At 43.2% G+C, this 23,033-nt stretch overlaps 1 protein-coding gene across 5 annotated transcripts in view; it reads left to right on the forward strand.

Annotated features, from left to right (window-relative positions):
* RBM47 (RNA binding motif protein 47) overlaps window positions 1-23,033 on the forward strand; it is a 96,633-nt gene that overhangs the window by 40,611 nt on the left and 32,989 nt on the right. Inside the window, exon 1 of one of the 5 annotated variants that reach the window (XM_053251457.1) lies at window positions 4,114-4,171. The exons of the other annotated variants lie outside the window; for them this stretch is intronic. The gene's annotated coding sequence lies outside the window, so the exon portion shown is untranslated. Of the gene's footprint in view, window positions 1-4,113; window positions 4,172-23,033 lie in introns of those variants that run through there. 5 annotated transcript variants of the gene reach the window in all.

Here is a 23,033-nt window from a genome sequence, read left to right on the forward strand (position 1 = left end):
CACACAGCGGGACCATTCACACAACCTACCAGGCAGACAGGTGGGGCGAAAGCTTCCCAAACCTTGCTCCCCCCCCCACCGATGATTATTGTTTTGTTGGTTGGAGTGCACTGCACGTTCCCACACAATCAACCCAGCTCCATGAAGCGCGGAGCAGGACAGCAGATCTGAGACCAAGACTCATTTTCCTGGCCTCCGTGACTCCCACAATGCATTGTGCAACACAGGCGATGCAATGGGATCAAGAGATGGGCGCTCTAGACACCTGTTTCTGTGTGGGACTGGGCTGGAAGCAGCCCTTGCCTGCACACAAGCAAGTAGCCAGGGGTAAGGAAGAGCTTGCTTCTAGCCCGAGCACAGCGGTTCTCACATGCAGCCTAACCTGGGCTGGGCATCCTCGCCTGGGTTAGGCTGCTCATTAGAACAGCCTCAGTATCTCTTCTCTTTGTAGTTAATAAACATTTATGTGCTAAGTTGCCCTTGAAAAATCTGTGCTCTGTGGCAGAGGTTGGTCTTTGCAAGTGAATGCCAAGTTTCTGTGGGTTAGAGTACGCTCAACCATTGGCACGTTAATAACAAAATTACCTTTGGGTTATTTGTTTAAGCATGATAATGGAGAACTTTGGAATGCACAAGAAGTGTTGTGCCTGGGAAACAGTCAGCATGATAAATATAGCAACGGTTTTTGAGGAGGTAGGAAATGAGTTATCTGAAAGAAGCTGGCAAAATTTCGAAACAATCCCCAAAACTGAAATCTAAAGTGCATGCACTTGGAAGTAAGTCCCATTAAAATCAAATTATATTTCCAAGTAGGTGTGGCTAGGATCTGACCAAGTTTTATTTCTCTAAACTGTATCAGTGACAGACTTAATCTAGGCTCAGTTCTAATGCCACCTGAATTTCCTCCCACATTCTCTCTCCTTTCCAAGTGTTAATTTTGTTGTGTTTATTTGCAGGATCTGCTTTATAACCAATAAGTTCTTCAGCTAGTTTATAATGCTGGAATGACATATTGTTTCAGCTCAATGGACAGTAATAACATCTGGAGTTTGTTGTTGTTTTGGGGATGCAGAAACATGGGGTTACATCTAAATAGTTGATCAGAAGTTGCATCAAAATATATAGGTTTGAGTCCAAAGAAATGTGAACGGAAGGAGAAAATTACTCAGTGCTGTTTTATAAATTCTTAGGCGAGCATTGTTGGAAAAACGTCTTGCATACTGAGCTGCGATGTTTTGGGAGGTGCAATAGAAACCATTGGAATCAGCTGTGAAAACTGGTTATGTACCTCTGCTCAAAGCCACCTAATGGCACAGTGGGAAAATTATTTGACGAGCAAGTCAGACGTTGCCGGTTCGAATCCCCGCTGGTATCTTTCACAGACTACAGGAAACACCTATATCGGGCAGCAGTGATATAGGAAGATGCTGAAAGGCATCATCTCGTATTGTGTGGGAGATGGCAATGGTAAACTCCTCCTACCAAAGACAACCACAGGGCTCTGTGGTCGCCAGGAGTTGACACCAACTTTATCTCTGCTCAGGATGGAGGGCACTCAAAAGTATTGTGCTGGAACTAGACCCGGGTCTAGGTAGAACAGCAAATAATTTAAGAGCTTATATTATCTATAATTATTTGAATGTAAACCTTCATCAATCCTGTAGTTTTGGGATGATTTACAATATTTTAAATATGTCCTTTTCATTAATGTCTGCCCCCAGTACTTCACCCTTTGGAGGTCATTGGGCTTGAAAGGGTTAAGCACACTTTGTGAGGCCTTATTCATTTATCCTAGCCCTCTTGGAAATAGGTACAGCTTGGGTTTGAACATGAAGTGTATCATTTATGCCCTGAACACATGCACCAACATTCATTTCAGTATCTCACTGTTCAAGAGATATATTGCATTGCAAAGTGTCATGCATCCATAGCCTTTTGAAACAGGGGTCAAGCTCGGGTTCAGATTTAATATTAGGTAGAATGTTGTTCTGAATAGGTATCCTGAATCTCAGTCTTCCAAGATATTCTAATGCAGTTTGTTATGTCCCCTCATTGTTTGGCAATGGGTAGAGGAGTTGAGCTGTGTTTGAACCCGAGATGTAGGGCAGCTTAATATGATGAGCAGTAAGCCAAACTGCTGGTTTCCATTGAGCATGCTGCCAGTGCAAGCTGTTAATTTCCCCACCTTTTGTATCATCTGAATTCGTCAGTGTTGATAACAAATGTTGTTATCATCTGAATTCGCCAACCCAACAATGTTGGGTTGCTGAGCAGCACTTTGTCAACTCTGTCAGCATTTATCACAATGATGAAGACCTGGCCCTCAAATAACAACTGTTGCACTGGCTCTCTTCACACATCACGGAGTTAATTGTGATTAATACACACAGAGATTCTAATGGGTGATCGTCCTGCATGTACTTTTGTCAACATATGTACTTTTAATGTACATGTGTATCAGAGCTCCCAAGGCTTCAGCCTAGCCTGCTGAGCTCCCTGAGTGCGTGCTCAGGCCTCAGAACTCTGAGGCAACATGGCTTTGCACTTCAGCCTCTGCAACTGGCAATATGAGGCCTTGAGACTGGTACAAATACAAGGAAGTTGTCTTCTGCCTTTGCTCGGTCAATAGAGCAGTAATATTTACCTGCAGGGCTTCAGTCTCTAGCCCAAGACCTACCTCTGGCTGCAGTTCCAGCAACTATTCCCGGAGGCTCCAAGTTGGGGAATACACATTCTGACTCTGCATTTGGATAGGGCTGCTTCTGACAATATGCTAGGAAACACTAACCAATTATTCCTTGCAGTGTGTGTACACAGAGCAAGATACTTGCATGTTGAATCCTTGCACTTCATGATCACACACATGATCTGTATATATAATTCTCCTGGGTGCGCCAGGACCAATCAGGTGCCCCGGCAGCCCAGCTGATTGGCTGGGCTGCGGGGGCACCTGATTGGTCCTGGCGCACCCAGGAGAATTGCCTGGCTGGGCGGCTGCGGAGGCAAGGCGGTGGCTGCGGGCCAGCTAGAAGCACAGATGCTCTGTGCCCGGGCCCACTAGTACAGCTATATTCTTTCTGGATTTTCCTGTCATGCTTCTGTTTGGTTTGTTTAATTTCTGTTCCTCACTGTTCTAATGTGAATACAAAAATTTCTATTAATTTATGAATGCATGAATCTCCCCTTCCCCCTCCGCTTGCTTATCTGCCCTGTATATAGAAATGGGGGCCTTCTTTCATGTCATGCAGTACTGGCTCAAGTATCTGGTCCCCCAGATTAGTTCTGCTTGGTACTTTGTCAGTCAAGATGCTTTTAGAGGTTCAGTGCCAGCTTCTGCTCTCATCCTTTTGTAATTGTTAACTTTAATGGAATGCAAAAACTCTGGTTTGAGGCTAGTAGAAATTTAACTTTCAGTAGATGTTGAAAAGCAGGGATGGCAGAAGGGAGGCTTCGTTATTGGAACAGTGGTTTGAATGGGGGGAGTGTTTGTGCGTGTGCCTGTGTGTGCATGTGCTTTCACTCATCTTGTAAATGAAAGTTTTGTGGTCCCTTCCCTTCTCTCCTTTTCTTCTTTTTAATTTTATTTTCTTCCTTGTTCCATTTGCAATACTGTCTGCTTTTTAAAAGATGGGGCTGTCATTGAGATGTCTTGCTCTCATACTAAACATTTATTTGGAAATTGAATACTGTTCTTTACTAACTGTTCCTTGTCATTTTTTTCCAGCCTAGGCTTGTGTACAGATTAAGTGAACAATAAGGAAAAAGGTTATCATGATTTATGCCTCACAATTATCTGTGAATAGTCTGATTGATGTATTGGGTTTTCTCCCCTTGTACCCCTTACTAAGACTGATTAGGGGAGTGTGGGCGGGGGGGGGCACGTGGATTAAATCTCCCAGTCCTGTCCCCCCACCAGTTCCCTAACCAGTTCCATTTACTGCATTTGTGTTACCTGCCTACTACATGTAGGTGCTTTGTTACCATTATACTCTGCTCTCAATAGTGTTTGCATGGAGGGTGGGACAGAAGGCTGTTTAGTGTCTTGTAAAACATTTACCAAAAGCAGTCAGTCATAGATTTGAAGGGCATTCCATTGCCAAACTGCCTGTAGGAAGGGAAAGAAAGGAGGAGAAAACGAAGGTCCGTGGAAAAAAAGTGAAGAACACCACAGGTAAAGTTTAAATATATATTTTTCTTGTCTGTCAAAGAGACTTTAAAGAAAGGGGTACAATTTGCATGACTGGACCCGAACATGAAACCAGTCACAAACATTTCTATTACACCTCATTCATCAGGAAAAAACTGTAAAATTTCACAAATGAATTACTTATGGTAGCAAACACCCAACAACTGTTTGTAAATGGCTTCTTGTTCTTTTACAATATAAAATCAGAAGTGTATGTGTATTTAATGTGACACAGTCAGGAGCCCATAAGTTTAGAACTTGCAACGTAAATGTGTAATTAAGTTATTTGCTATAAGGATGTGGTTAATGGTTAATTTTTGCACAAAGATCTGCTAAATGTTAATTGCATTTGTGGGGAAATAAGCATTAATTACACGTGTGTAATTTTCAGTGGTTTTTTTCCTCCTCTTGTGCCTTCACGTAACGTTCTAACAAAAGCACAGAGACAACTAACACTTTTTCTGATTTTGAGAGAGGCTTAAAAATGGAGGCTTTCACCATTTTGGAGCCATAGCATTTAACTGCTCTTCAGTAGTTAGAAGTTGCACTATACATAATTATAGGTAGATTCTATAGGTTTTAAATGGATAGCGTTTATGTACTCATAATAGACTCACATGTACAATTTCACATTTTGTGATATTTGGAGGTCATACGACAACTTGTTAACATGTGGTGAATGCAAGGTGTATGTTTGCAATTCTCACTAGTGCCTGCACTGTTGGCAACCATGCTTTGTTCAACACAATATGTATGCTATGCAAAATACAGTACAAGAGAGGCTTGCTTTTTGTGCATTCTTTTTGTTGTGTTGTGTTTCATGATGTTAAGGTTCAGAATGTCTGTTGCCTGTAAAAACTAGGTGTGTCAACTTCAAGCCAACTGATTCTTTGAATAGTAACTTTGATTCATGCTCATTATTTACTGGATGAACCCACGTACTAGTCCAATTTACTTAGAATTGATACCACCAAAATGCGTAGTCCTTCAACCACATTAATATGGACATAAATCAAAGCATTGTATTATGTGACGTCTAATTGTGTTACAGTAACTGAGCAGGGTGCAGTGATTGAATTTCTATATTTTAAGGTTTGAAGATCAACATTAATCCCTGCTAACTGGGCAAAGAGGCACCTTTTAAAGTGGTGATTCTCTTATATTTAGTAGCGGGAGAGCAACTGATTCTATCCAACCCCAGCACAGCATCCCTCCAGTGGCTGTTGCTGGTGTCTACCTTATATTTATTTTTCGATTGCGAGCCCTTTGGGATAGAGGACCATCTTATTTTATTTAACGTTTTCTGTGTAAACCACTTTGAGAACTTCTGTTGAAAAGCGATATATAAGTAGCAGCAGCAGCAGAGATGTCCAGGGCCTCCACACTCCCGGGGCCCCCCAAATCCTCTTCAGTCTGTTCTGGGCGGTGTGGTTGCTGTGCCTGCGCTGTGCCAGGTGGCCGAGTCTGATTGTGACCTGAGCCTGATGCTTTAGAGACAGAGTGGGGAGTGGGGAAGGAAATATGAAGGATGGGGATGTGTTTAAATGTTTCTGCTAATGCATATTTGCATAAATATACCTCTTCTATATTCTCACATTTTTGTGAGTTCAGTTGCTGTTTGTGCCCTCGAGAACCCACGTGTTAAAAATGCTGTGTGTGTCACGGTGTGTGTGTGCATGTGTATGTAAGAGGATGGTGTTGAACTTGCGGGGGGGTGGGGGTGGGGGCTCAAATGGCCTTCAGGTCCAGGCTCCAAAATTACCTAGGTGCACTTCTGAGGAGCAGGAGTAACATTACTGCAATCCAATAACACTATATGTATTGGTTTCTAAAGCAAAGTTTTACATAAAATAACAGTCTCCAGGTTTGCAGCTTCATTTGCCCTTGGTGCTTGTACATTCTTTACTTGATAGTGCAAATGTTCTTAGGCGTATTTCCCTGTGTCTTAATTTATAGCTGTATATTCATTCTGCAATATGTTGAAGTTGGTGCATCTAAATAGTCAGTTCCCATGGTCTTTATCAGTCTTATACCTTGGGTCACAAGGTCCTCAACTTCATATTGCCATTGCTCTTTCAGTTTTATCTTTTGTCATGTGATGGCATGGTTAAAGCTGGTCACGGTAAGAATTAGAGGACTGAGAGACAGTGCAATCCTGTCCTTGTTTACTTGGAAGTAAGTCCTACTGTGTTTAGTCAGGTTTACTCCTTTTTAAACGTGCTTAGGATCGCAGCCTAAGAATGTGCTCCTTAGGCACACACACTTGGCTATAAATCTCATTTACTTCTGAGTAAGTACAGTATATGATGGGTCCACATGTCTGTCACTCTTAAACAGACACAAGCATTCAAACCTTAGCTGCAAACATAGGAATCCTAGTCCATTCACATTGAGTCTTTTGTACAAAAGTAAAGGTGACCTTTCTGATTTAAGTTAAGAGTGTGCTACTGAAGCTGTTGTACATACACAATCTTACCTTTGTTAACAGCTTTATTCTTGGATGATACTCTCACAAATTTCAATAGTACTCTCACTTCCGAATAAGAGAAACTATGGCTTGAGCCTTAAAGCACTTAGAATCTTATGATAAATAAACCATTTCTAAAGTGCTGTTTAACTTAGGACAATGCCAGAAGAATATGTATCACAGGTTTGCAGAACATGGAAGCTCTTGCTGTACTTTAACATGATTATTATGGAAGTGGACATTTTGCACATTTCGTCTGTTTTGAGTAGAATGCTACATCCTTGCTACTGCTACTGTTTTCTAAACTGCATGGACATCTGCCTATAATACCAGGATGATTATTTTTAAAGGGCAATTGAATCGGGAAAATTTACTGTGTCGAGTTTATTATACTTTGCACGGAAAATGTGTATATGTTATGCTTCTGGAGCTCTTGACGCTAAACCAGCTAAGGAGACAAGCAAGGTGGATTTTATCCTTTTGTTAGTCGTCATCTGCATCCTTGTTTACTAAGTTTCAGTCGGTTACACCTGTGCAAATATGCTAAAGGTACTGGGGTGGCACACATGTCTTGAAGAGAAACTGAACAGCAAAAACTTATTTTGGAGTGGTAATGTGGCAAGAACTTTGGATCCAATATATTTATGGAACTAAGACAATTTAAAAACCTTGTTTTATGGCAAATACTTGATGTCAGTATTCTCCCATTCTAAGATTATGATAATTTAATACACAGTATCAAGCAACATCAGTAGAATCATGTAACAAGATGTGCACTGAACCATTTAGTATACCACTGCCAAATTCAGTTTTATTTTAAATCTCATGTCAGTTCGGTCCTCCTGCTTGTCAATCTACATGTCAGACATTGCTCAACTATTGTTGAACAGAATTACATAAATGCAGCTGGTTCACCATACTTTTCAGGTGGTTTCCATCTTGTTAAAGTACATTATATAGCCCAATATTTCATTTCAAAGTCAAAGTTCATAACCACAGGGAGTTTTATACACCACATTTTAAAAATGTGCATCTCAAATGTGTAGTCTGAATGTAACACACACATTTCCAAAGACTGTATTCTATACTCATCAGAGAGCCAGAATTGGCTGTGGCTCCTTGTGAAATGTGCATTTAATAAGAAACCTTGATTTGCTGCCATATCATATGTGAAAAGGTCTTTTATAAGCAGCCTGGGTCAATAGGACTTTGAAATAGAGCTTTTTAATTGTTGAACTGCAGGATTTTTGTTGTTAATTCTTCTGCTATAATAGTAATAATCTGATAGCAACAGTACAATGAAGGATGAAAAGAACTAATAAAAAACCTTGACTACAAAACTGTAGTACATATGTTGGTAACCTCTAGATTTGACTACTGCAATTTTTAAATTTATTATTCTTTAACATATTTTTATACCGCTCAAAACATATATCTCTGGGTGGTTTACTGCAATGCGCTTTATCTGGGGCTGCCTTTTGTATGTAGTCCAGAAACTGCAGTTGCTGCAAAATGTGGCAGCCAGGTTGCTCTCTGGGTAATTTCAAGGAGACCATCTTATTATAGAGGAATAAGATGGTCTTATTCCGTCTTATTCCATAAACTGGCTACTAATATTTTATTTTATTTTTATTTATTGTTAAATTTATACCCTGCCTTTCATTAAGAAAATCCCAAGGCGGCTTTGTTTTGGGGCAAAATACAAGGTGCAGTATGTTTCTGGGCAAAATACGTGGTGGTGGTTATAACCTATAAAGCCCTAAACAGCTTAGGCCCAGGGTATTTAAGAGATCTTCTTCGCCATGAGCCCCATCCCCCATACTGAGTACCCAGAATGTTGGGGGCAATATGCTAAATCATTGTAAACCGCTTAGAGAGCTCGGGTTATAGAGCGGTATATAAATGTAAGTGCTATTGCTATTGCTATTGCTAATGCTATCATCCAGAGAGGCTCGTCTGCAGTTGCCACCAGCTTGTCTGGTGGCTACACAGGGACAGGCCTTCTCTGTTGCCACCCTGAGACTCTGGAATGCTCTCCCTGCTCAGATAAGAGTGTCCCCCCATCTCTGACAGGTTTTTAAAAGTCTTTGAAGACACATTTGTTCACAAACTTTTAAATTAGAATTGTGCTTTAAATGATTTTAATTTTTGTTTGTTTTATTTTGTAAATCTCCCAGACACATAAGTTTGGGTCGATGTACAAATCAAATAAATAAGTGATGTTCAAAGCCACTTTCAAACTGTCTCTTTAAATTCTCATCTTTAAATCCACATTTGAAGCAAATTATTTACACAGTCCACATATGAGTTCAACTTCAGGGCTTAGAACAACTCAATCAAAAGCCAGACCAGCTAAGGAAAGGAGAGGGCATTTGGTGTATATACTAGCTAGGGGCAGCTTACTCCAGGTTGGGACTCTGGTCAAGGACTGCTTACTGAGGATTAAGCTGATTGTAGGGACTTGAATCTGCAGTGGGATTTCATAGACATAGAAAAATACCAGATGCACAAGAACCAGGAAGTTCCATTCAAATACATTCCAAGTAGTGCTCATTGGCTGTTGGGCCTTCACGGCTAAAGAAGCTCCGACTTCCATTACTTTCAATGGGAAAGTCATCCTAACTGGATTTTTCAAAGCCAAAATTAAAACAAAAAAAGTTTGGTGTTGGTGTGACAGCCCCAAATTCACTCTGCATCTATGACAATAGATGATTTGCTACGATTGAGGCTGCTGCTGCCCTCCAAACACAACCCCCACCCCACCCCAATCTCCATCTCTGTCAGGCATGCACTGAAACGCTGAGAAACAACCCGAGGTTCCTACCCTCAGTTAGTGGTGTTAATCAAAAGGAAAGGAAAGGGATAGTGCCTCTGTGCACATACAGAGCACCTTTCTGCCAAAGGGAACAAATTTGATTTTTTTTTTAAAATCAAAAGGATTTAAACACACAATGTTTCCAAGCAAATTGTTAAGATATAGCTAGAAAATGAGAAAAATAATTTGTGCTACTCAAAGACACCAGTGTAGCATGTTGGGTAGAATGCTAGACTAGAACAAGAGAGATCAGGGAGACTCAGCTAGTCATAGGGGCGAGGAGGCCCGTGTCTGTCCTGCTCCCCAGTGGCCGCTTGGAGTGAGGGAGATAGTGAAGAAAATAGAGAGAGGTGGAGTGGGGGACCTTGGGAGCTGGGGGGCCTGAGTTCTTTGAACCCATCTGCTCAATTATAGCTATACCCCTGCTAGTCACTACTTAATGGGGTTGTTGTGAGGATAGAATGGGTGGGGTGAGAAAAACACCCTGAACCCTTTGAGAAATTGTGGGATTAAAGTGCAATAAATGTATGAAAATCCTGAGCTCTCATGTTTATGTCTGCCACTGAGGTGCCACCTTTAAATTCTTTTTGATAAGGGCTTTAACTGGGGGCTTCCTCCATCTTTTCAGTGCATGCCTGTTGGAGATGGAGATGTGGAGGTTGTGTTTGAAGGGTAACAGACTTGCCAGAGGCTGAAATCCTGCCTCAGTTGTAGCAAACTGCCCCATGCCATAGATATGGGGTGAATTTGAGTTTGTCACTTTGTAGTTGTTGTTTTTAAATGTTGGCTCCAAAAGGTTAGATTAACTTATTTTGCCCTGAACTGAAGCTCCCATTTTAGTACATCTGCAGAGGCTTGTGAGATTCACCACCCAGTCCTGGTCAAAAGAGGGAATTTGGAGAGGCCAGCCAAGAAAACCACATATAGGCCAGAGCTGGTCAGTTGATAGTCCCACCCTGACCCCTATACAAAGTTTGAGAAACTAGAAAAGCTAGATTTTGCTGACTATGGATTACTTTTAGCTTCACAGGATTTGGGTCCTACCTTCAGCGGAGTTGAACCCTGGTGTGCTTCAGAAAGTTACTAAATGCATAAAACAGGTTTTAAAACTGTTAGGCTGCCATTTGGAGAGGTGCCAACTTCTTGGCTCCACTCAGCCTGGTCAAGTGCTGAGTCATGGCAGTTTTTGCAGTGGATTGCTGCCCCACTGTGGGCCAATAGGACCACTGAAGTTTTTTGGTCACTGAAACATAATAAGGGCATATAAACAGCCTTCCTGGAGAACCTCACTGCACCTTATTGTGGGAGGAACTCTGCAGGCCCAGTCATGAATATAGAGACTGGAGGGATTTCGCTGGAAAGCAAAGAGTTGGACAGAGATATAGGAGTAATAGCAGACTGGAATACGAGATATATGTTTGTTGGGAACCAAATATGCTGGAAGGAACCTAATGAAATGCCATGAGCAAGGGCATTGCAGTTAGCCACAGAAACACAACTAAAGCAGAAGAGAGTGTGTAGACCACGGTGGAGGAATGGGCCAAGAGTGGGACTGGGCTGTAGTGAAGGTTGAAGCAATTGGGAGGAATATGTGCAGTAACTATAAGTGAATGTAGGCATGGAGGGTGGCAACTTTGCATATATGTTGTGGTTTGTACTGTCAAAAGAGGCAGAATTTCCCCTTGTGCACTGGGTTTTGTTCATGGAAAACTTGGAGCTCGGCCTGCCCATAGTAGCACATCCTCACTGTAGCAAATCTCGTAGGGGTGAGGAGATAGAGTTAAGATAGATGGGTAAGATAAATGTGATCCTGACTCTTTACCCCCCCAAAAATAAAATTTGCTTGTATCTTGCAAAGCCCCTCCCTTTTATGTCAGTTTTAATATAGGTTAAGTCAGGGGATTGGAGAAGTGCAAGGGAGTGTGTTTGCAGTCCTCAGGCCTCCGAGGCTGCTAGATGGCAATACAGTTTAAAGAAATACAATTTATAATACTGTTCAAAATCACACCTCCCAAGGCTGAGATAGACACCAGCAGGTTGGTGGGTGAGAAACAGAGTTTACAAAGAGGGTGAGGTTTCTAGAAGCAAGGGATAGCTTTTCCATGGGCAGGGCTGGAGCTTTATCAGGATCTGTAAGGGAGAGAAGCAGATTTGTGGTTTAGGTTCTTGGCATAAAAGGCAAGATTTAGCCAGGACGACCGAGGGCTGGAGCAGAGTCTGAGTGCAGAGTGTGTAGCAGTATGGAGTGTAACTCCCACCCTCCGCAGTAGACCTGAGTAATGCAAAAGTTGTACTCAGCCAGTGGCAAACTGGCACCTCCCAAAATTGAGGTTGCTTCAAGTCCTCTTTGTTTGAAGTAGAAATTTTTTTATGCCAATGAATTTCTCCCTTTAAGAAAAAACAGGAAAAACAGGTGGAAGGAAATACAAATATGAAGAGGCCAGGAAAATGAAAAGGAGTAACCTATATATTGTGAGAGATTATTTTTGCTTGGTTTTTTTTATAAGTAGCAAAATATGATATTTATATAACATATGAAGCTGCCTTATATGAATTCAGGTTATTGATCCATCTAGGTTCATATTGTTTATGCTGACTGGCGATGGCTCTCCAGGGTTTCAGAGAGGAGTCTTTCCCCACCCTATCTGGAAATGTCAGGGACTGAACCTGGGATCTTCTGCAATCAAAGTACATGCTCTGCCACTGAGCCATGAAGCTGCTATTGCCGTTTGTTTTTAAAATAGAAAACAAAACACTGGAGTTCCAGTGCAGGCATTAACTCTAGTGTTGTATTCTATCTAGTAACCTTTTGTTGTTTGGATGTTTGTCCCAGTGGCGATCCTGTAAAGAGTGTGGGGGGTGGAGTCAGAGAGAAAAGGGAGGGAAGGAGAAATGAGATGCTTCTGAATAAAGCCTTGGTTAAACCAGCGTAATATTTCTTCGTGTTTACAAGGGAATCAGTTATAAAACATTTGGTGATGAGATGTTGAACAAGCTACGTATGTAAGCCTACAAAGCCTGTGAAAGTGGCTGCCTGCATCCAGGGGCGTAGCTAGCCCGCCGGCGGCCTGTGTGTGGCCGTGGCGGGCGCCCCGATAGCCCCGCCCCCTGCATCTGACGTCAGACACAGAGGATAGCCCCGCGTCTGACGTCAGAAACGGGGGGCGTGGTCTGGCTCCCGAATGGAGCCTTGAGACTCTGTTCGGGAGAAGCAGCTTAACTGCTGAAGGGGCCACGCGGCCCCTTCGGCAGTTAGACGGAGGCTGGTGCTGCGTTCGCAGCGCAGCCCAGGAGCAGCTCTTCCCTGCAGGGAAGAGCCGCTTCTGGGCTGCGTTGCGGACGCAGCACCAGTCTTAGCTCCTGAAGGGGCCACGCGGCCCCTTCAGGAGCTAGTTAGGCTGGCGCTGTGTTTGCAGCGCCAGCCAGGAGTGACTCTTCCCTGCCTTTAGGGAAGAGCCGCTCCTGGCTGGCGCTGCAAACGCAGCGCCAGCCTTTGTTTAGCTCCTGAAGGGGCCGCGCAGCCCCCGCTCAGGAGCTAAACTACCACCCCCGCGTCTGATGTCAGATGTGGGGGGCGTGTCAGGGCCGCGAATGGCGGCTCCTGATTCGGCACGGCCCGGGTTCTTTGAACCCGTTCGCCCAATTATAGCTCCGCCCCTGCCTGCATCTTCATTGCATTTCTGGGTCTACATTCCTGAATCCTGCTGCATTCTACTGTTGCTGCTACTGATTGTTTATCCAGCTTCCTGAACTGCGCAATCCCTTAAGGCACGTCTTCCTTATCAATCCTGAATTCTGTTGTTCACTGGATGCCCACTGCAGCGTAGCTCAGATCCCACCACCACCTTTTTTCTTGTCCATCCCAGGAGAACCTGCTTTTCCCTGGAAACAATGGAAGTCCTATATCTGCAATTAAAGGTAAAGTGTGCCATCAAGTCGATCTCAACTCCTGGCGCCCACAGACAGCGCCATCCCTTGGGAGGTGCGGGGCAAAGAGGCCTGCCCCCTGTCTCTGACATCAGACGCAGCAGGGGGCATGGCCTCACACTGAAATGGGACTGCATGCCCCATTTCAGAGCAAATGCTGGCCAGCGCAGCTAGCACAGCTTCAGAGCAAACCGGGAGCTGCTCTCCCTGCCACGCTGTGAATGCAGCGCTAACCAGTATTTGCTCTGAAATGGTATATGCCCATTTCAGAGCAAAGCTGCACCCCCTGTGGCAGATGCAGGGGGCGCAGGGCCTGCCTCCCTGAGGCAAACACACATGGCGGCGTGGTGCACCAGCCACCACACACTCCACTGCCGGGAGCTGAGGCAGGCGAGCGGGAGCCTGTGAGACTACTTGTCACTTGCTGGCATCACGGGGCTCCTCCAGATGCGGGGCCGGGGGCTACCACCCTGAATGCCCCGCCTAAGGACGGGACGGCCCACAGAGCCCTGTGGTTTTATTTTGGTAGAATACAGGAGGGGTTTACCATTGCCTCCTCCCACGCAGTATGAGTTAATGCCTTTCAGCATCTTCCTATATTGCTGCTGCCCGATATAGGTGTTTCCCATAATCTGGGAAACATACCAGCGGGGATCCAAACTGGCTACCTTCTGCTTGTTAGTCAAGCATTTCTCCGCTGTGCCACTTAAGGTTACTATTTCTGCAATTTCCTCCTTACTATACAGACCCCTGATTTTACTTCAGCAAAGCAGAAGGCTATATTGCTTTGCAGCCTGGTCCCTGAAGGCCAAAGAATATATTATCATTTGCCCTTTCCTACCACCTCAGAAGGGAATGAAACCATTATGAAGCTGCTCTTTAAGCCTTAGATGAAAATTTCAAACCTATTTTGAATGTGACTGCTGAACGTTACAAGTTCTATTCTAGATTCCAACTGCCTGGTGAATCTATCAATCAATATGCTACAGCACTGCATGCCTTAAGTGTAACCTGTGAGTTTGCCAGCTCTACTGATGAAATGATCAGGGATCAGATTGCTATGAAAACAAACTGCTCCAAACTGTGTGGAAAAACTGCTACTGGATAAAGTTATGGAGATGGCTAGGAGGGTATAAAATGCTCTTCACTGTGCCAAATGACTCTCTTTGGTACCCCCAAAACCAACCTCCTGGAATCCAGGCTGTTCAGTCTTAATCCTTCCAAGCCCAATCTTCTCATATGGCGCTGCCCCAGAAAGTGGCAGCACAGGAAAGGAAGAGCTACCAATGCTACCTATGTGGAGACTTTGCCCCAGAGCCGATTTTGATCACTGCCCTGCACAGGTTAACTTGCAACCAGTACATGAAAAGGGGACACTTTGCTAAGGTTTGCAAGTCTGCTGTCCACTCCATTACTGATCCACTATATAATAAGGATGAGGCAGATGAACAACTTCCTGGCAGTGTTTTAAGTGTGACAGAGCTAGGGCCTGCTTCTCCACATTGGCAAGTAAAACATAATGGCCATGAAGTAGAGGTGTGTACAGACCAGTGTTCGTGGTCCAGTCCGATATCAGAACGAACTGCATTCCACGAATCGGTTCAGCTCTTTCAGTGGTTCAGCTCAAACCAGTTTGGCAGTTCAAGGGCCAGTGATGGTAGTGCTGCGGAAGGGGTGTGGGAGGCAAGGGAGGCAACTTTTAAAGTAAATTAGCGGGTCCCTATTGGCGGTACCAGCACTCCAGGCAGCTTCCAGTTGTGGTGGCTCTTCCCACAGCAGCCTGCACTGTGGTGGCATGCAGAGGCCAGGTGAGTGTTGGAGCTGTGCTGCCACCACACTGAAAGCTGGGGGAAGCACCACCGCACCAGGAAACGGCCTGGGGCAGTGGCATCGCTGGTAAGGACCTGTTAATTTACTTTAAAGTTGCCTCTCCCCCCCACCCTCACCAGCCCTTGAACCACTGAACAAGCCAAACTGGTTTACAGACCTATGGTTCAGTCCAAATTCGGACTGGACCATGGATATTGGTCTGTGCAGTGTGCACACCCCTACCATGAAGTATGGATGATGGCTGATTCTGGTTCTCCATACACTATCATTTCCTATCTACTTTACAAGAAACTTCTTACTATATTAGATCTGTACCTGCAGCCTTCAGACATCCACCCATGGGGATATGGAGGTTCCCTTATTGCCATAATGGATATTTCACTGCTGTCCTAGAATACTGAAGAAGGGAAAGTGTATTTGTCACAAAAGGCAATTTCAATATTGGGCTGGAATCGATATGCTGAAATGATTGCTGATATCTTGGACATTTTTGCTGATACTCCTAGCACTGCCATACATTTCAAACATAACATTCAGATGAAGGCAAATGCAATACCTGTACCACACAAAGTGAGGAACATACCCATAGCATTGCTCCAACCCCTAAAAGAGGAGCTTTTAAGGCTACAGCATACTGACATCATAGAACCTGTTGATTGATCAGAATGGGGGGTCTCCAATTGTTCTTGTACGGAAGTCAAATGGTACACTTTGAATGTGCATAGAATGTGTGTGGATTGTTACCCATTACCCAATATCAATGAAATGCTTCTTACTCTGAAAGAGGTCTCAGTGTTCCAAACTTTGTCTTCGGCCTACCATCAAATTCCTCTGCTCAAACGTTCTTGCAAATATACAGCTTTCATTCCCCCAGAGGGCCTTTTTCAATTAAAAAGATTGACCTTTAGATTATCCTTTACAGCTTCAGTATTTCAAATAATGATGCATGCAATTTTTGGGATATGGATGGCATCACTTACTTTCAGGATGGCATTTAATGCATGGCAAAACCAATGAGGAGCACAATGTTAAACTGACAGAAGTCTTAAGAAAACTTGGACAACACGGTTGTACTATCTCTGCAGAGAAATATCAGTTTTGCACATACTTGGTGATGTAGTTGGAACATACAATATCTCAGAGTGCAATACATCCCAAAAAAGACTTGGTGAAAACTTTAGAAAGCATCAGAGCCACACAACAAGGATGCACGTCATTCATGTTTAGGACTCTGTATTACTCTATATTTATTAGAAAATTTGCCTCAAAAGTTGCTCCATTGCCTCCTTTTTAAAAAAAGAACAAGCATTTAATTGGAATACATCCTGCAAAGCTAGTTTTCAGACTATCAAATTGGCCATTGTTGAAAGCTCTTCTCTCACTCTTTTGACCAACAGGCACGCTATTGTAACCACTGATGCTTCTGAATATGGTTTGGGTGCTGTCTTGACCCAGCAAAAAACAGACAGGGAAATTACAGTTGCCTTTGTTTCCAGAGTGCTTACTGCATCGGAGAAGAAGTATTCTGTCATTGAAAAATAAGCTTTAGCATGTTTCTGGATGGTGAGGCACTTCAGGACTTACTTGTAGGGCAGAAAATTCACTTTATGGTCAGACCATAAACCCCTATCTACTTTATTTGCTACTTGAGGATCAAGTCGAGCAACTCCAAGAATAGCCAAATGGATCACCAGACTTATGGACTTTGATTTCCAGGTGGAATATATTCCAGGTCTTCAAAATACAACTGCAGATTGTTTATCTCGACTTCCACTTCCAAGCCAAGATGAAATCCCAGAAGAAGAGGATGAAGGAGTAGTAATTGTGCAAATAGCTTCATCTACTCATGGAGTGATCACATCTTCTGAATGGAAAGCATCTCTCAGTGTTGAACAAGTACTTACTGAACTTAAACGTTACATAACTAATGGATGGACATGCAAAAACAAGCTACCTGAATATCTTGAACTATACATGCAGTGAGTGAGCTGTTACTGCTCAATGAGCTCATACTAAAGACTGATTGTTTGGTGGTGTACCTCCTTACAAGCAAAAGTGATACAAAATGGCCCATGAAGGTCACCTGGGCATGGCCTTGACTAAAAGGCAAATCAGAGAATGTTTCTGGTGGTGGCCAGGCATGAACAAACACATTGAAAATGTAATCAGCCACTTGTGCTGTATGTGACAAATCACAGAAGACTCTTATCACCCCCTTGACACCAGTAGAGTATCCCAATGGCCCCTGGGGAAAACCCACTCTGGATATAATGGGCTATTGGATAGCCAACCCACAAAACAAAGATTTGTTATAATGATGATGGATTAATATTCCAGGTGGCCAGAAGTTTCATTTGCTGACAACATGATCAGCAGAATTATATAATTCTGTTGCCTAGCTCCTATAAGATACTGAGGGAATCCTTTGTAATTGCACCAGTGCCCAATTTTTCATCTTTGACATACTCCAAATATCACCGGGAAATTTCTAGGGCTTGATTCAATGCCCTTCCTTTGGCATTACTGGAAGGTAGATTTCAGTGTATACCTGTTTCTCAGTGGCAATGTTCTTGTGGCACTGGTGAGAGTGAAACAATGGGGCTATTTCCACGATCTGCAAAAATCGGGCTAGGAGAGCCTAGCCTGATTTTTGCAGATCGTCAGAACCACTGGGCTCGCTTGTGAGCCCGGTGGTTCTGGAGCAAGTAACCCGCTCAAGAACTCCTGCCCCCAAACCAGGTTTTTTAAATCATGAGTAGCCGTGCTGCGGCTTTGCGCCATGCCTACTCACAAGTAGACCCCTTATGTTAAGTTTCTTTTAGAGGATAGAGATTCCTATGTCACCTATAAAATAGCTTTTTCTTTTTTTAACATCTAGGGCACATTGCATGCTTGTCTAGTCAATATGAGGAACAATGATAGTCAGTGATGTATGTATTATTTGTATAAATGCCTTTATTATATTGTCTTGCTGGTGATTGACTTGACTTTGCTGACATTACAACAAACAAGGTGATCCAGTTCATGGCTGCAGTTTTTGCAAGAGAAGGTCTTCCTAAAGAACTGGTGACTGATAATGGGACACAGCTTACCTGTTTTGAAATGGAGCAATACTTGAATAAACATAGGATAAAAGACAAGACTTTTTCCTTGTACCATCCTCAAGGGACTGACTTAGTGGAAAGAATGAACAGGTTAGTGAAAGAAAGTTTACAACTGGCTGCTATGCAATAACAATCCTGGAAAGAGGCAATCTCTGAAACTCTATTTGCTTATTAAACCACTCCCCATTCTACTACAGGAAAATCACATTTTAAACTGCTGAGAGAATGCAAAGCAAATCTATCCAGTGGCAGCATCTGATAGGGCTTTCCATGCATCTCACCCTGCGAATGCAGAGATTTGTGACTGGGTAAGGGAGAACAAACAAAGATATAAACTGTATGTGGATCAGAAATGGGTACAAAACAGCAAACATTTCAGATGGGGGATTTGGTTCGAGTACAGTTGCCTTATAAAGTGAGAAAGGGATGTTGCCAACATTCAGGACCAAAACAAATTAATCAGAATCTGAGAAGATTCTGTCATATTGGATGATGGAAAGAAATGGAACAGTTTGAGACTTTCTAGCTTGCATAGGGAGCCTCTGGTGGCACAGTGGTAAAACTGCCGCCCTGTAACCAGAAGGTTACAAGTTCGATCCTGACCAGGGGCTCGAGGTTGACTCAGCCTTCCATCCTTCCGAGGTCGGTAAAATGAGTACCCAGAATGTTGGGGGCAATATGCTAAAATCATTGTAAACTGCTTAGAGAGCTCCGGCTATTGCTATACTATGAGACAAGAGGGAAGGGAGTCTGGTCTCAAGAGGGGAACTACAGATGACTTTGATCTTGCCTCCAGTTTTGACCTTACAGAGGAGGCAGATGAAAGTGATAGGCAATCCTTGGTACCAAAAGAAAAATCACAAACAACTGTGCCAGAGAACCCAAGACTTAGGAGAAGTGTGCGTGACAGGAGACCACCTAAACAGTCTTTGAGACTTTGTCACTAAATTTTAAATTAACTCAATTTTGGTAGTTATAAAGGGGAGGGATGTGTTGTGTTATATCTCATAATCGTTCATGTTTTGTTGTTTGGACATTTCCCCCAGAGGGGATCCTGTAGAGAGTGTGGAAGGTGGAGTCAGAAAGAAAAGGGAGGGAAAGGAGAAATGGAGTTGCTTCTGAATAAAGCCTTAGTTAAACCATAATCTGAAATGTTTGCTGTTTTGCACCCATTTCCGATACAATTTATATTTTTGTGACTATGCTGATCCTTTTGGATCTCTCTGCGGCTTTTGATGCCTTCGGCCATGGTATCCTTCTGGACCACCTGAGGGAGGTGGGATTGGGTGGCACTGTTATATAGTGGTTCCGGTCCTACCTCTTTGATAGATTCCAGATGGTGTCACTTGGAGACTGCTGTTCTGCAAGGTGAAAACTAAACTGTGGAGTTGCATACTGTCTCCAATGCTCTTTAACATCTACATGAAACTGCTGGGAGAGATTATCAGGAGGTCTTGTGTTGGTTGTTATCAATATGCTGATGACACCCAGATCTAATTTTCCATTTCAGCCTCATCAGGAAATGGGATATCTTCTCTAAATTCCTGCTTGGAGGCGGTAATGGGTTAGGGTTAGGGTTAGGGTTAGATTTATACGATCCAAATAAGACGGAGGTACTGACTGTGGGGGATCAGGACCCGAGATATGGTTTAGAACTGCCTGTTCTGGATAGGGTTACACGCTCCCTGAAAGATCAGGTACATAGTTCAGGAGTGCTCCTGGACCAAATGTTCTCCCTGTTTTCTCAAGTTGAGGCAGTGGCCAGGAGCGCTTTTTATCAGCTTTAGCTGATATGACAGCTGTGTCCATTTCTGGAGGTAAATTACCTTTAAACAGTGGTACATATGCTGGTAACTTCCAGGCTTGACTAATGCATTCTGTGTGGGGCTGCCTTTGTATGTAGTCCGAAAACTACAGTTGGTACAGAATGTGGCAGCCAGATTGGTCTCTGGGACAACTCAAAGGGGTCACCTAACACCAGTTTTGAGGGAACTGCACTGGCTATCGATGTGTTTCCGGGTGAAATACAAAATGCTGGTTATTACCTATAAAGCCCTTAACGGCTTGGGTCTAGGGTATTTAAGAGAGCACCTCCTTTGTCATGAACCCTGCTGCCTGTTACAATCTACTGGAGAGGTCTGATTATGGATGCCACTGGCTTGTTTGTTAGCGACCCAGGACTGGCTTTCTCTGTGGCTGCCCCAGGGATTTGAAATATGCTCCCTGCTGAAATAAGAGCATCTCCTTCTCTGTTTGTTTTCAGGTAGACCCTCAAGACTCACCTGTTCTCACAGGCTTTTAATTAGAATTAATTTTAATAATTTGTTTTAATAATTGTTTTATGCCACTGTTTTAATTGTTTTGTGTATTTTAATCTGTGCCAATTTTTAAATATTTTAAATTTTGTACACCACCTAGAGATGTACATATCAGGTGGTACACAAATGTGATAGATAAATAAATAATATTTTCCTGTGTTTACAAGGGAAGCAGTTATCAAATCTAGCCTGGTACACCTAGGCTAATTCTACCTGGAAGATGAGCTGACATCTCTGTGTTGTAACAAACTTGACACTTCCTTTACAGAGATAATTACTCCCTATTTGTCTTTCCTTGGGGCGATATTTGAAGTGTGGAAGGCTCAGTATTGTTTGTTATTAGGATCTATTATCATCTGCATCTCCCATTAATTCAGAGGATATTCTTGGAAGTGTAGCATAAGCTGTTGTGAGAGGCAACTTTACCTGGCCAGAAAAAGTTGGTCAGAGGAGTCAGGATTTCCTGCTGCCAATGTGATCAGGGCTGGGAATAGGCTAGAGTGGTGGACAGTCACAAATCTTGAGTTGCTCCAGAAACCAAACTTTGAAGTTGATTCTCCAGCCAACTATCACCCTGCTTCTTCCTTGTGGTTGCTTAGTAGCTTCGGGTGCAGTGTGTATAACTGTGGCGGGAGTGGCGGTGGAGTGTCACTATAACTTCCTGGATCCCTGTCAGTCTTTTTTTCAGTCTGGAGAGGGCAAGGAAACCACTGTGTAGACGTTAATTCAGTCCACCTAAATATCAGCAAACTCTATCTATTAATTGTATTTTATTATTGTATTTTTGTCTTACAGTTTTTGCTACTGTTGATTTTGAGATTGTGGTGACATAATTGTGAATTTGGTTGGTATGTATTTTAGTATTCTGGGACCATAGGTCAGTGGTAGAGCATCTGCTTTGCATACCAAAGGTCCCAGGTTTAATCCTTGGTAGGGCTGAGAAAGCCTCCTGCCTTGGAGGGTTGCTGCCAGTCAGGTTACCCATGCCCCACCCCCCAGGTAACCTGAAGCCTTTTCTTATTCTGAGTCTTTAACAGCACCAACAAATATAGTTCCTCTCTAGTTCCCAAAGTGAGCCCAACATGCCTACTTTGTCCCTTTCTCACTCCCATAGTAATCACTCTGGGAACTCTGACTTCTCCCTCTCTGGAAGGTCCCAGAGAGCCAATAGATATCCGTCATCTTAGATCCCTGTGTCAGACTCCTGGCTTCTTGTACTGTGTTTGTAAAATTATCTTCTTCCTTTACATTTCACTTTAGCTCTTGCATTAGGATGAGCTATGGTGGAACTACTACCCAATGAATGTGGAGAGTCGAAGACAGCTTATTGTAATCTGGCTCTGTCTCCCCCTAACCATTGTTCATTAGATCGTCTTTGCTGAGCCTCTGGAAAACTTGATTGTGTTTCTGTGGCCTAAGCATCCACACTGTAGGGAGCAGAGAAATTTGTATCAATCTGTCTGCCCAAAGTCTTTTGTCTTTACCAAGCAGACACCCTTAACAATATTGTGACAGACTTCCTCTACTGCACAGTGTTGTATTCTATCCAGGAATCTTTTGCAGTTTGTTTGTCTGGACATTTGTCATGGCGGGATCCTGCAGAGAGTGTGCGGAAGGAGTTGGAAAGGAAAAGGGAGGAGGAGGAGAAAATGGAGTTGTTGCTGAATAAACCTTTAGTTGATCTACATAAGATTTCCTTGTGTGTATGAGGCAAGCAGCTATAAAACACACGGCTGCACTATTTTGGCTCTTCAGCTGTTGGACAACAACTCCTAGCGTCCTCAGCTACAGTGGCCAATATTCAGGTATGAGGAGAGTTGCCCAGCATCTGCAGGAGGGGTTAGGTTGTGCAGCCCTGCTCTATTGAGACAGTGACAAGAACTCCAGAAGTGAAGTTTTGCTATTTCTGCATCTACATGCCCAGAAAACCTGCACTTTCTGAATTTCTGTCTGCAATGTAATGTCAGATGTTAAAAGGCACAGCAGCCCTGTTAGAAAAAGTGGGCACTTATACAGTGCATTATCTCAAAATGTATATTGTAGGCTAAAGTTTGAGCAAGAGGTGACCTTAAAGGTCCTGAGAAGATTAACAAGAGTTTCCCCCCACAAAGATCAGTGTTCCTGATGGTTTAGTAAGTTATTTGGCAGCTGATCTGTTAGCTGACAAGCAGCAATTTCCTGCTTAAATGAGAACAAGACCTTATAAATATATAATATTTCACTTTGGTTTAAGTCATTAGGAGGCCCTTTCATCTTGCTCCTTCCCTAGGATGTAAATTGTTTTTACACTTACTGGTCACCTGAACATTTGATATCTCATTGGCACCCAAGATTTGAAATATTTTATTTTCAACCATTAAAGGCAATGTATTGGGACTACGTTTTA

This window comes from Hemicordylus capensis, chromosome 5 (genome assembly GCF_027244095.1).
Source record: "Hemicordylus capensis ecotype Gifberg chromosome 5, rHemCap1.1.pri, whole genome shotgun sequence".
Taxonomy (NCBI): domain Eukaryota; kingdom Metazoa; phylum Chordata; class Lepidosauria; order Squamata; family Cordylidae; genus Hemicordylus; species Hemicordylus capensis.